Source organism: Balaenoptera physalus (genome assembly GCF_965194825.1).
Source record: "Balaenoptera physalus genome assembly, chromosome: 20".
NCBI classification, from domain to species: domain Eukaryota; kingdom Metazoa; phylum Chordata; class Mammalia; order Artiodactyla; family Balaenopteridae; genus Balaenoptera; species Balaenoptera physalus.
Window position 1 is genome coordinate 26569889 of NC_138901.1, and position 13512 is coordinate 26583400.

General features: G+C 48.7%; 1 pseudogene across 1 annotated transcript; it reads left to right on the top strand.

Moving 5' to 3' along the window:
• The first annotated feature begins 4595 nt into the window (after positions 1 to 4595).
• On the top strand, positions 4596 to 8248 carry LOC309651227 (transcription factor Sp6 pseudogene; annotated as a pseudogene). Its single transcript has one exon. The product of its transcript is annotated as a transcription factor Sp6 pseudogene (transcript).
• The last annotated feature ends 5264 nt before the right edge of the window (positions 8249 to 13512 follow it).

Consider the following 13512-nt stretch of genomic DNA (forward strand, 5'->3'; position numbering starts at 1 on the left):
CAGTTGAGGGGGCCAAACGTTTGTTTCTGTCTGCCTGGGTGGCGGAGGGACAGGCGTGTTACGGTGACCTCAGGCCCACCGCGCTCCCTGGGGCTCCCCTTTTGTCTTCCTGGTTCTGGGGGACTTAAGACCCCAGGAGCCTGACGAGTCCTCTCCTGCTCTCCCCCATTGCTGCCCCCAGGGAGAGGAGGGCAGCTGTGGGGGCGGCTGGGCCTGTCTGGGCAGGGCTGGGACTGCCCCTCCTCCCCTTGCAGCTCCTCCCGCTGACCTGCATTGTTATCGGGGGCCTTTGGTGGGGCTCTGATGCCTCTCACTCGCTCGCTCTGACGGCAATGCTGCCTGGCTGCCCCCACTCCCACCCCCACCCGCCTCCACGCCCCCCCCCCCGCCCCCCGCAATGGAGCCCGAGGCCACCTGTGACCCCTCAGTTCTGGCACCCCTGGCAGGACAGTCCTGGAGGGGCTGAGAGGGAGTTCGGGAAATCAAAACACCTGGGCTGGCCCCCTGGGCAACGTCTCTGAGCCACCCTCTCCTCTCCTGGGAAGTGGGAATAGAATCCCTCTAGGGTGGGTGAGTGAAGTCGGGAATGGGAAAGTGACCGAGGAACCTGCAGCCTGGGGACTGCAGCCTGGGGCTGTGCTGTTCTGCCCGCTCCTGCCCCCCAGCGGGCAGCTGGGGAAGTTCAGGGTGTGAACCGGCTTTCAGGCCAGCCACCTCGGGGACTCATGTTTATCACCACACAGTCCTGATGTTTGCTTCTGGAATGACGTCCAATGACAACCTCCCGACCCCCACCCCGTACATCACACCAGAAGCAGCCTTCACCTCCCATTAATCCTTGTGAGTCTGACTGCTCAGCATCTGAGCAGTGGAGGTTTGAAAGGAATCTCAGGCGCCAAACAGTATTTGGTATTTGGATAAGTATTCTCATTCTTTAAAAAAGGAATAAGTATTCTCATTCTTTAAAAAAAAATGCCAATCAATAAAAAAGTGAAAAAAGAATATGCTAATCAGCACTATGCCTAGTGTTGTAAACACAAAGATGGGTAAGACAGGACTCCTTTTAGCAACTCATGACCTCACAGGGAAAATAAGCATATAAGCTCAAACCATAATGACAAAGTGCTGTGGAGGCACCATGAAGTCATAAAACTACCTTTCTTTTAAAACAGTCGTTCCCTCCTTCTATCCACTCCCCAGCTATTTGTTGATTTTATAAATATTTGAGTTTGCTTTATGTCCACGCGTTGGCTTTAAACATGATAGACGATGCACATAAGCAGGATCTAGTCCATACTTTGAAGGAGTTTATGCTCAGAGGAAATGGGTTGCAAAAACAGCTATATTTAAAGAAAGAAATGAATATGGGCAATGAGAGCTATAAGTTGGTATTGGAGCACAAAAGAAGGAAAAAAGACTTCAAGTTGGATCAGGGAAGATGTTCCTAGAGCAATGCTGTTTAAACGGGACCTCGAAGGGCCATTGGGTATCAATGACGGACATCTTGGGAAGAATAAGCTTGCAACAGGAAAGTGGGAGAAAGGCAAAACACAGGAAAAATACTCTGAGTACCTGTAGAGTACAAGTGGGAAGAGTAGGAGATTAGAGCCAGATCATCTAGGGCTTTGGAGGCCAAGCCAAGGATAACATGCCAAGCTACCATGTTACCACAGCAGTGCTTTAGGACAAGCTTTAGCCTGCAACAGAACCAACCACTTGGAGGGCTTGTGAAAACACAAGCTCCACTCCCATAGTTACTGATTCCAGAGGTCCAGAGTAGGGCTGAGTATTTGTATCTTCAAGAAGTTCACAAGTGATGCTGGTATTTGAAGACCACTTCCGGAGAGTTAAACTGGTGATCGCGTGGAGGATGGCTTAGAAAGGGAGAGGGTAGAGATGGAAACACCAGTCAGAAGACAGTTATACCCATCCAGGTGAAATGAGAGACTAAGCTGGAATCAATGGAAATAAGATAGTCAGCTATAGTCAAGAGTAGGTATTTTCGAATAAAAGTCAATATGATAGAAAGTGTAATACTGAATTAAAGTTACATATTAATGAGAGGAGTAACTTCCTTTCAAGTTGTGTGAAAGGGTATCTTTTATTTCTTCTGGTAATGAATTGGCCTAGAAAAACAGAACTCTACTGGGAAGTGTGTAAATATAAGAATATTCCTTTTAATATTAGAAATTATAATGATATATAGAGATAAAAACTTTGAGCTCATAATCTAGAATTTGATGAGACCACAAAAGGTGGAATCTAATCAATGCTTCTGCTCTCAGGAAAGACTACCTCCAAAATCTATCAAGATCTATAGTTGTATATTTAATTTATGAAGATCCTGAAGGTGAGACTCTTAAGAGAGGTGAAGGCAGGGCTAGGGGCTCTGGAAGGTCCCAATAATAATTCCTAAGGTTTGGAGTTTAGACCAAAGCTTCTTATTTATTATTATCATTCTAACCTCTACTAGTTATTCCTACTAATTAGATATCTGATAGCTAATTGAGGCAATATTTTCCTTTTCCTTTTCCTAGAGATTTATCCTGCAATAAAATACAGTCTGTCGAAAGACGTACGTTTGAACCACTACCTTTTTTGCAGTTTATCTAAGTTACAAATATAACTTCATTATATTTGGAATTTTTGTAAAGCTTAATTTTTTATAAAATTAATTTGTTACCCCTTTGGAAATATGATTAAAATTACTACTAAAATTTTGTAGCAAATCCTTTTTGTCTCTAGCAAAGATTAGTGTGCGAATTATTACACAGATCAGAGTGAATCATTATAGAGCAGTGGCTCTCAACCAGGGTGATTTTGCACGCAGGTGACATTTGGTAGCGTCTGGAGACATTTTTGCTTGTCAGAACTGTATATGCTACTGGCATCTAGTGGACAGAGGCCAGAGATGCTACTAAACATCCAACAGTGTACAGGAGAGCCTCCCACAGCAAAGAGTTATCCAGCCCAAAATGTCAATAGTGCTGCCTTTCTAGAGAAATAAAGATCACTTAACACAAGTATTTAATGAGCATTTACTATTTTGTATCTAATGCACCGCATATATAATCATGAAAGTATAAATCATAATATCCTCCACAGTGAGATTTCTTCAGCGTACGGAGGGAGTAGTGTTGTTATGTTTCATCATATATAAATTAGAATTATTGCCAAAGGATAAATGTTCTGAGAGAATATATATTTTTCTTCTTCTTTTGCTTGTGTCTTTTTTTGTAGAAATCTTGGTTGCAATTTACTCACAGAACTGAGCTTTGGAACGTTTCAGGCCTGGCATGGAATGCAGTTTTTACACAAGTTGTAAGTGAAATAGAAGATGAATGCATGTAAAAAACGGTGTGTAAAAACATCATGCAGTTCTTGGTTAGCTGGGTGTAAGCCCAGTATGAATTCTGGAAAGTGTGTCCTGAGAGCCATTCATTTTTTTTTTCAAATGAGGAAACTAAGGTACAAAGAGGCCAAGAGACTTGTTTAACTCATATATATGAATCGCTCTGCTTTCCATAGTACTGATCTTTGGCACGGGCAATAAAAGGCACCAAGCAAAAACACTCAAATTAGCATTGTCATGGAATCCCACTGATGCCTCTCCAATATGCGAATGGTCCATGAAGTTCCACTTCTGAATTTCACTTTGATTCCTGCTCATGTGCAAAGTTCCTAACTGCTTAAAATGTATGCAACACAGAGCAGCAAAGAACGAAGTTTAGCACCGAATTCTTCAGGGAGCAAAAGGTGTGGGTGCTTCCCCAACCATTATTAGCTCTTTTAAATGGTAAAGCAGAAAGAATTCCTGAACACCCACCACAGGGCTCTCCCCAGCCACCCAGAACATTAGTTTTCAAAAAGCATATATCTCTGAAGTGAATGATCTGTGGCCAATAGGAAGCTTTGAGGTATGGAAAAAGACGTTGTTTGTGTTCAGCTGTAGTGTGAGAAATATAAAGAAAATACATTGCTGTAGCCTAATTCAATATACTTTCTCTGCTGACTACTCTTCAGTAAGAAGTGTGGGTTTTACACCCCTTCAGCTCAAAAATTCTGTGATTTCTCACGACACAAGCAAATGAGAGTGGGTACGTTCAATGGCCCGAAGGCGATTTTAGACTCAAGGTAAAGAGCTCTTCTACACCTGGCTTTGGAAAAGACTCCCTTACCTGTCTTGTGCTTCAGAAATCCAGTTTCACACAGTTCACTTTGGGTTAATGAAGGTGTTGAGGCTGTGTCTGGAGCTGGGTTAGCAATTCCTGCAGATGCCTATCTTCAGCGGCCTCCTTCCTTTCCCTTGTTAGTGTGCTGATGCCTACCTTGGGGAGAGAGCACCGAGGGTCAGTTTTTCTTTTGCCAGCACACCGGAGAGCAGGCTCATGAGGTCCCTTCACCAGGAGGTTTTAGTAGCGTCAATACAACGTCTTAAACTCACCGCCTTTCCTAAACATCCCATAACACCAAGAGTTCCTTATAAGAATCAGAGTTTCACTATAGTTATGTAGGCAACACAGGAAAATACATTGTGGAAACCAATCAATCAATCAATCAATCAATCACAGTTTAAAAATTAATGAATTCATCCAAAAACATTCACTGAGTGCCATGCCCACTGGTACTCCTCTCGGGTAACCTGCGAGGACCTGGAAAGCGACAGTCCCTTGGCCCCGGGACCCTTTTCCAAGCTCCTGCAGCCGGACGTGTCACACCATTACGAATCGTGGTTCCGGCCGACACACCCAGGCACCGAGGATGGCTCGTGGTGGGACCTTCATCCGGGTACCAGCTGGATGGACCTCCCCCACACTCAGGGCGCGCTGACCTCACCTGGCCACCCCGGGGCGCTTCAGGCTGGCTCGGGGGGCTACGTCGGAGACCACCAGCTTTGTGCCCAGCCGCCCCACCCACACCCGCACCCGCACCACCTCCTCCCGGCCGCCGGAGGGCAGCACCTCCTCGGGCCTCCCGACGGGGCGAAGGCCTTGGAAGCAGCCGCCCCGGAATCCCAGGGGCTGGATACCAGTCTGGATGGGGCGGCCCGGCCCAAAGGCTCCCGGCGGTCAGTGCCCCGCAGCTCAGGCCAGACCGTGTGCCGCTGCCCCAACTGCCTGGAGGCGGAGCGACTGGGGGCTCCGTGCGGGCCCGATGGGGGCAAGAAGAAGCATTTGCACAATTGCCACATCCCGGGCTGTGGGAAAGCCTACGCCAAGACATCGCACCTGAAGGCACACCTGCGCTGGCACAGCGGCGACCGCCCCTTCGTGTGCAACTGGCTCTTCTGCGGCAAGCGCTTCACGCGCTCCGACGAGCTGCAGCGCCACCTCCAAACCCACACCGGCACCAAGAAGTTCCCCTGCGCAGTCTGCAGCCGAGTCTTCATGCGCAGCGACCACCTGGCCAAACACATGAAAACCCACGAGGGCGCCAAAGAGGAGGCTGCCGGGGCGGCGGCGGGAGAGGGCAAGGCCGGCGGAGCGGAGCCCCCCGGGGGCAAAGGCAAGCGCGAGGCCGAGGGCAGCGCGGCTCCCTGCAACTGAGCTCCTCGTCCCGCCTCCCTGTCCCGCCTCCCCGTTGGTCTCCCCTGGGGCCATCAGCAGAGAGCCCTCTGGCCTGATGCCCTTGTGGGGGGGGGGGGTGGCTTGAGTAAGAGAAGGTGGTTATTTATGGAGAGGGAGGGAAAGTGGTGCGGGGGTCAGGGAGCCGGGTCGCTAGGGGTCTCTTAGTTTCTGGGGCTGGACAGGACGGACGCGTTTGACTGGGCGGGGAGGAGCTGCGCATGCCCATCAGTTCTCCCCTTCCTCGTTCTTTCACTTCACGCCCCTGGGCTGGGGGGCTGGGGGGTTGGGGTGGACTACCCCTACGGAGGCTGGAGGGCCGAGGGGATAGGTTGGAGGATACGGCGCGTCCCCGGAGCAGAGAGGAGTGGGGCCGCCCCGGGCGCTGGGGGTAGCTGTCTGGACACGTCGTTAGCGCCTGGGAACCCGGCCATAAAAGGGCCTCTGGAGCCGCGCTGCGGCCCGGGTCCCTTTCATCCCCCTTAGAGTGCTTTACCCCGGGGTTTCCGGAGGGAGCGCTGAGATGGGGTAGCAGAGGCTGGGGGTCCCCCTAAGGGAGGAGTTTCTATCTGGCTGGGAGAGTTGTCACCGCAGAAATAATGTCTCTGATGTGCCTCCTTATTAAGCCTTCCAGACCCAGTGTGATGGAGCCACGAGGGAAGAAGGGAAGAGGGCCAGAATGGGCGACAGCTTCCAGCCAGAAGTGTGGGGTGGAGGAGGGAGCCAGATGTGGAGGTTGAGCAAGGAAGTCTTCCTCTAAAATGAGAGAAAGGGATTTGGTCAGGGAGTGGAAGTAAGCCCCTCCCTCTCTAACTCTGATTCAGTCCTTAGCTCTTGGTCTTTATAAAGGTAAAGTTCAGTAGTCCACTCTCATCTGTCAGCCCAGGCAGGCCTTCAAGGCAGCCAAGAGCCCTTGCTCCAGAACTGATGTAGTTCCTCACCCTTGGTGCCTGGCCTTTGCCCTCCCCTGAGGGATGGAAGGAAGAGGGTCACCTCGGTTGGGTGAGGGTAGGTGGGGGTGTCCCAGCAGAGGGACCTCCAGCGGTTCCTGCTCAGAGTGGAGGACTGTGTCCCTGCCTGGCCATCTGCTTGCGGAGAAGCCAAGCCCCACTCTTTCTTTAGCGCGACCCTCCCCTTTCGTGCTGCCTACAAGCCTTGCCCCTCCTGTAGAGTGTGTTAGGAGGCTCTTCCCCATCTCATCTCTGGTGGGGCTCCCCTTCCGTACGAGGGAGTCGTCCTGTCACTGGAAGGGGCCTGCCTTCTGGGGTGATGTCCAGGAAGCTGTCCCTGTTCCCTTCTTTAGAGGCTAGAAGTACGTCCTGATGGTGGTCCTGGAGTGGGGAACGTGGGGAGGGGTGAAGCCAGAAGAGGCGGAGCCAGGCAAAAGGAAAAAAGCTGATGGGGGCAGGGTCTGACAGGCCGCAGGAGCCTGGAGCTAGTGGGCTTTCCCAGGCTCCAGGTAGCGGCCTTAAGATTCCCCCCGACCTCCCGTTTCCCTGCCTTTCTTTCTCCACCCAGAGCCCTGTGCAAGGATTAGTTGTGTATTGATTTTTTAAGTTATAAGCAAAGGGTATTTTATTTAATATTAGGACATGTGTGTTCATGTTGTGTGTACCTATGCATGTGTGTGTTTCTGTGTGTGTGTGTGTGTGTTTCTCTACTGAGCCTGGGGTCTCCAGCCAGGGAGACCCCATCTTGTTCACCCCAGCCGAGGTCCTGGAGCCTAGGCCCACAGCATCTCTTCCTTCCTTGGGGATATCAGTCCAAGGAGTGGGTGCTATTGGGAAGTGGGGCTGGGATCTGGGTGGGAATATGTTTGTGTAGAAGAGAGCCCTTCTTAAGAGGGATGGGGTGACTCTCCCTGAAGGACGCATGGGCCTGGGGTAGGTTAAGAAGTAATGTCCTTTCTTTATGCTCCCTCTTCCCCTACCTCCTGCTAATCCGACCAGAGGTCCCTTTCCTTGCTGAGAGGGCTGGGGGCAGAAGAGAGTTGGCAGTGCCTGCAGGTTGCCTGGCCAGGTGGATGAGGGGGAGAGAGGGAGGGCGCTGTGGGTGTGAGGTGCCGCTTTCCTCCAGCTGAGGAAACCAGCCACCTCTCCCTTTGCCACTAGGACAGCCTTGCCCAGTGACCGTCCTCAGGGGAACTCCCAAATGTGCGTTGGGGAGAGGACAGCACGGATATTCCCCCCATGGAGGCCCCGAGCTCTAAGGTGTGCTGGTGAGGGCTTTGGATAGGTTTTCTTTTGCTCCCCTCTTTTATAGATCTAGGTTGCTTGGCTGTCTGCCCCCTTCTAGGCAGCCGCCTAGAGGAGAAATGTAGGATTTTTTTTTCTTTAAGTGCTGTGAACCCATTTTGGGGGGGGGGGGGGAGGAGGAGGAAGAAGCAGCCTGTGTCTTTTATGCCATAATAAAGTCATCAAGCACACCACTGCTTCATTTGTCTTCCAGCTCCGGTTTCCTTTTTGACTCATGGTCTCTCAGCAGCAAGGACCAGGCTGGCTGCAGGGTGGGGTGGACACTTCTCTTTGATCCTGCAGCCCTGGGCAGCCTCACCTCCCTTTGTTTGGGGGCAGAGCTGAGGTGATTGTTGAAGGGTCTGATCCTGCCCGGAGGTTGTTGATGCAGAAGGAGGGTGGCGCTCCCTCGGGGTTGATAGCTGGGCTGACTGTCCCTCCCTGGTCTTCTCCTGTGGAGATGAAAAGGTTCTAGATATTTCCTTCCTCTTCCACATGGAAGCCCCCTCTTTTGCCTCCCCTGCCAAGAATGCCGGTTCCCTGCCTTCCCAGAGATGGCCAGCCCCTTGGCCCCCTCACCCCACCCCCGTGGGTGTGTGCCTGTCAATCAGGCCTTCTGGCTCTGAGAGGGGTGGGGGTGACTGACAGCGATTTCTTCACCCAGAATGATCCCTGTCAGGGGCAAGGTGATGAAAGGCAGCCGAGATATCTGATGGGCTCCCGCCCAGCTGAAAAGCATGAGGGAAAGGTTCCTAGTGCAACTCCCAGCTAGAGACCTGCCGCAGTTACACAACCACGGTGTGCACAGAAGTTCCTCACTGGACCCATCGGGCACCCCCGGATATGCACAAATGCACACCTTCCCAGGCTGCTCAAACGCCTGGTGCACAGTTGGTGCCTAACACACATCAGATGAGTAAAAGCCTCAGGGCTCCAGAGCCCCAAACCTAGGAAAGTTGACAGAGGATCAGTTTTTGGCTCCAAGGCGGCAGAGTAGGTTATTACGTTCTTTGACCTTTCCATCCTACATCTTGGCCAAAATTATCATCTACCCCAGTGGGATTCCTATTTCCCCCCACCCTAACCCTAACCCAGTTTCTCAGAGCCAAATCTGGTACCCAGGCTGGCCCATTCCACCACTTGTTTGGGAGAGTCTGGGGTCACAAAGTTTCTTAAATGGGGGCATCAGAATGATTTAGGGGTTACAGAGGAAAGCAGACCAGTTGAGGGGGCCAAACGTTTGTTTCTGTCTGCCTGGGTGGCGGAGGGACAGGCGTGTTACGGTGACCTCAGGCCCACCCCGCTCCCTGGGGCTCCTCTTTTGTCTTCCTGGTTCTGGGGGACTTAGACCCCAGGAGCCTGGCGAGTCCTCTCCTGCTCTCCCCCATTGCTGCCCCCAGGGAGAGGACGGCAGCTGTGGGGGCGGCTGGTCCTGTCTGGGCAGGGCTGGGACCGCCCCTCCTCTCCTTGCAGCTCCTCCCGCTGACCCGCATTCTTATCGGGGGCCTTTGGTGGGGCTCTGATGCCTCTCACTCGCTCGCTCTGACGGCAATGCTGCCTGGCGGCCGCCACTCCCACCCCCCCTCCCCGCCACCCCCCCGCCCCCCGCAATGGAGCCCGAGGCCACCTCTGACCCCTCAGTTCTGGCACCCCTGGCAGGAGAGTCCTGGAGGGGCTGAGAGCGAGTTTGGGAAATCAAAACACCTGGGCTGGCCCCCTGGGCAACGTCTCTGAGCCACCCTCTCCTCTCCTGGGAAGTGGGAAGAGAATCCCTCTAGGGTGGGTGAGTGAAGTCGGGAATGGGAAAGTGACCGAGGAACCTGCAGCCTGGGGACTGCAGCCTGGGGCTGTGCTGTTCTGCCCGCTCCTGCCCCCCAGCGGGCAGCTGGGGAAGTTCAGGGTGTGAACCGGCTTTCAGGCCAGCCACCTCGGGGACTCATGTTTATCACCACACAGTCCTGATGTTTGCTTCTGGAATGACGTCCAATGGCAACCTCCCGACCCCCACCCCGTACATCACACCAGAAGCAGCCTTCACCTCCCATTAATCCTTGTGAGTCTGACTGCTCAGTATCTGAGCAGTGGAGGTTTGAAAGGAATCTCAGGCGCCAAACAGTATTTGGTATTTGGATAAGTATTCTCATTCTTTAAAAAAGGAATAAGTATTCTCATTCTTTAAAAAAAAATGCCAATCAATAAAAAAGCGAAAAAAGAATATGCTAATCAGCACTATGCCTAGTGTTGTAAACACAAAGATGGGTAAGACAGGACTCCTTTTAGCAACTCATGATCTCACAGGGAAAATAAACATATAAGCTCAAACCATAATGACAAAGTGCTGTGGAGGCACCATGAAGTCATAAATCTACCTTTCTTTTAAAACAGTCGTTCCCTCCTTCTATCCACTCCCCAGCTATTTGTTGATTTTATAAATATTTGAGTTTGCTTTATGTCCACGCGTTGGCTTTAAACATGATAGACGATGCACATAAGCAGGATCTAGTCCATACTTTGAAGGAGTTTATGCTCAGAGGAAATGGGTTGCAAAAACAGCTATATTTAAAGAAAGAAATGAATATGGGCAATGAGAGGTATAAGTTGGTATTGGAGCACAAAAGAGGGAAAAAAGACTTCAAGTTGGATCAGGGAAGATGTTCCTAGAGCAATGCTGTTTAAACGGGACCTCGAAGGGCCATTGGGTATCAATGACGGACATCTTGGGAAGACTAAGCTTGCAACAGGAAAGTGGGAGAAAGGCAAAACACAGGAAAAATACTCTGAGTACCTGTAGAGTACAAGTGGGAAGAGTAGGAGATTAGAGCCAGATCATCTAGGGCTTTGGAGGCCAAGCCAAGGATAACGTGCCAAGCTACCATGTTACCACAGCAGTGCTTTAGGACAAGCTTTAGCCTGCAACAGAACCAACCACTTGGAGGGCTTGTGAAAACACAAGCTCCACTCCCATAGTTACTGATTCCAGAGGTCCAGAGTAGGGCTGAGTATTTGTATCTTCAAGAAGTTCACAAGTGATGCTGGTATTTGAAGCCCACTTCCGGAGAGTTAATCTGGTGATCGCGTGGAGGATGGCTTAGAAAGGGAGAGGGTAGAGATGGAAACACCAGTCAGAAGACAGTTATACCCATCCAGGTGAAATGAGAGACTAAGCTGGAATCAATGGAAATAAGATAGTCAGCTATAGTCAAGAGTAGGTATTTTCGAATAAAAGTCAATATGATAGAAAGTGTAATACTGAATTAAAGTTACATATTAATGAGAGGAGTAACTTCCTTTCAAGTTGTGTGAAAGGGTATCTTTTATTTCTTCTGGTAATGAATTGGCCTAGAAAAACAGAACTCTACTGGGAAGTGTGTAAATATAAGAATATTCCTTTTAATATTAGAAATTATAATGATATATAGAGATAAAAACTTTGAGCTCATAATCTAGAATTTGATGAGACCACAAAAGGTGGAATCTAATCAATGCTTCTGCTCTCAGGAAAGACTACCTCCAAAATCTATCAAGATCTATAGTTGTATATTTAATTTATGAAGATCCTGAAGGTGAGACTCTTAAGAGAGGTGAAGGCAGGGCTAGGGGCTCTGAAGGTCCCAATAATAATTCCTAAGGTTTGGAGTTTAGACCAAAGCTTCTTATTTATTATTATCATTCTAACCTCTACTAGTTATTCCTACTAATTAGATATCTAATAGCTAATTGAGGCAATATTTTCCTTTTCCTTTTCCTAGAGATTTATCCTGCAATAAAATACAGTCTATCGAAAGACGTACGTTTGAACCACTACCTTTTTTGCAGTTTATCTAAGTTACAAATATAACTTCAGTATATTTGGAATTTTTGTAAAGCTTAATTTTTTATAAAAGTAATTTGTTACCCCTTTGGAAATATGATTAAAATTACTACTAAAATTTTGTAGCAAATCCTTTTTGTCTCTAGCAAAAATTAGTGTGAGAATTATTACACAGATCAGAGTGAATCATTATAGAGCAGTGGCTCTCAACCGGGGTGATTTTGCACGCAGGTGACATTTGGTAGCGTCTGGAGACATTTTTGCTTGTCAGAACTGTATATGCTACTGGCATCTAGTGGACAGAGGCCAGAGATGCTACTAAACATCCAACAGTGTACAGCAGAGCCTCCCACAGCAAAGAATTATCCAGCCCAAAATGTCAATAGTGCTGCCTTTCTAGAGAAATAAAGATCACTTAACACAAGTATTTAATGAGCATTTACTATTTTGTATCTAATGCACCGCATATATAATCATCAAAGTATAAATCATAATATCCTCCACAGTGAGATTTCTTCAGCGTACGGAGGGAGTAGTGTTGTTATGTTTCATCATATATAAATTAGAATTATTGCCAAAGGATAAATGTTCTGAGAGAATATATATTTTTCTTCTTCTTTTGCTTGTGTCTTTTTTTGTAGAAATCTTGGTTGCAATTTACTCACAGAACTGAGCTTTGGAACGTTTCAGGCCTGGCATGGAATGCAGTTTTTACACAAGTTGTAAGTGAAATAGAAGATGAATGCATGTAAAAAACGGTGTGTAAAAACATCATGCAGTTCTTGGTTAGCTGGGTGTAAGCCCAGTATGAATTCTGGAAAGTGTGTCCTGAGAGCCATTCATTTTTTTTTTCAAATGAGGAAACTAAGGTACAAAGAGGCCAAGAGACTTGTTTAACTCATATATATGAATCGCTCTGCTTTCCATAGTACTGATCTTTGGCACGGGCAATAAAAGGCACCAAGCAAAAACACTCAAATTAGCATTGTCATGGAATCCCACTGATGCCTCTCCAATATGCGAATGGTCCATGAAGTTCCACTTCTGAATTTCACTTTGATTCCTGCTCATGTGCAAAGTTCCTAACTGCTTAAAATGTATGCAACACAGAGCAGCAAAGAACGAAGTTTAGCACCGAATTCTTCAGGGAGCAAAAGGTGTGGGTGCTTCCCCAACCATTATTAGCTCTTTTAAATGGTAAAGCAGAAAGAATTCCTGAACACCCACCACAGGGCTCTCCCCAGCCACCCAGAACATTAGTTTTCAAAAAGCATATATCTCTGAAGTGAATGATCTGTGGCCAATAGGAAGCTTTGAGGTATGGAAAAAGACGTTGTTTGTGTTCAGCTGTAGTGTGAGAAATATAAAGAAAATACATTGCTGTAGCCTAATTCAATATACTTTCTCTGCTGACTACTCTTCAGTAAGAAGTGTGGGTTTTACACCCCTTCAGCTCAAAAATTCTGTGATTTCTCACGACACAAGCAAATGAGAGTGGGTACGTTCAATGGCCCGAAGGCGATTTTAGACTCAAGGTAAAGAGCTCTTCTACACCTGGCTTTGGAAAAGACTCCCTTACCTGTCTTGTGCTTCAGAAATCCAGTTTCACACAGTTCACTTTGGGTTAATGAAGGTGTTGAGGCTGTGTCTGGAGCTGGGTTAGCAATTCCTGCAGATGCCTATCTTCAGCGGCCTCCTTCCTTTCCCTTGTTAGTGTGCTGATGCCTACCTTGGGGAGAGAGCACCGAGGGTCAGTTTTTCTTTTGCCAGCACACCGGAGAGCAGGCTCATGAGGTCCCTTCACCAGGAGGTTTTAGTAGCGTCAATACAACGTCTTAAACTCACCGCCTTTCCTAAACATCCCATAACACCAAGAGTTCCTTATAAGAATCAGAGTTTCACT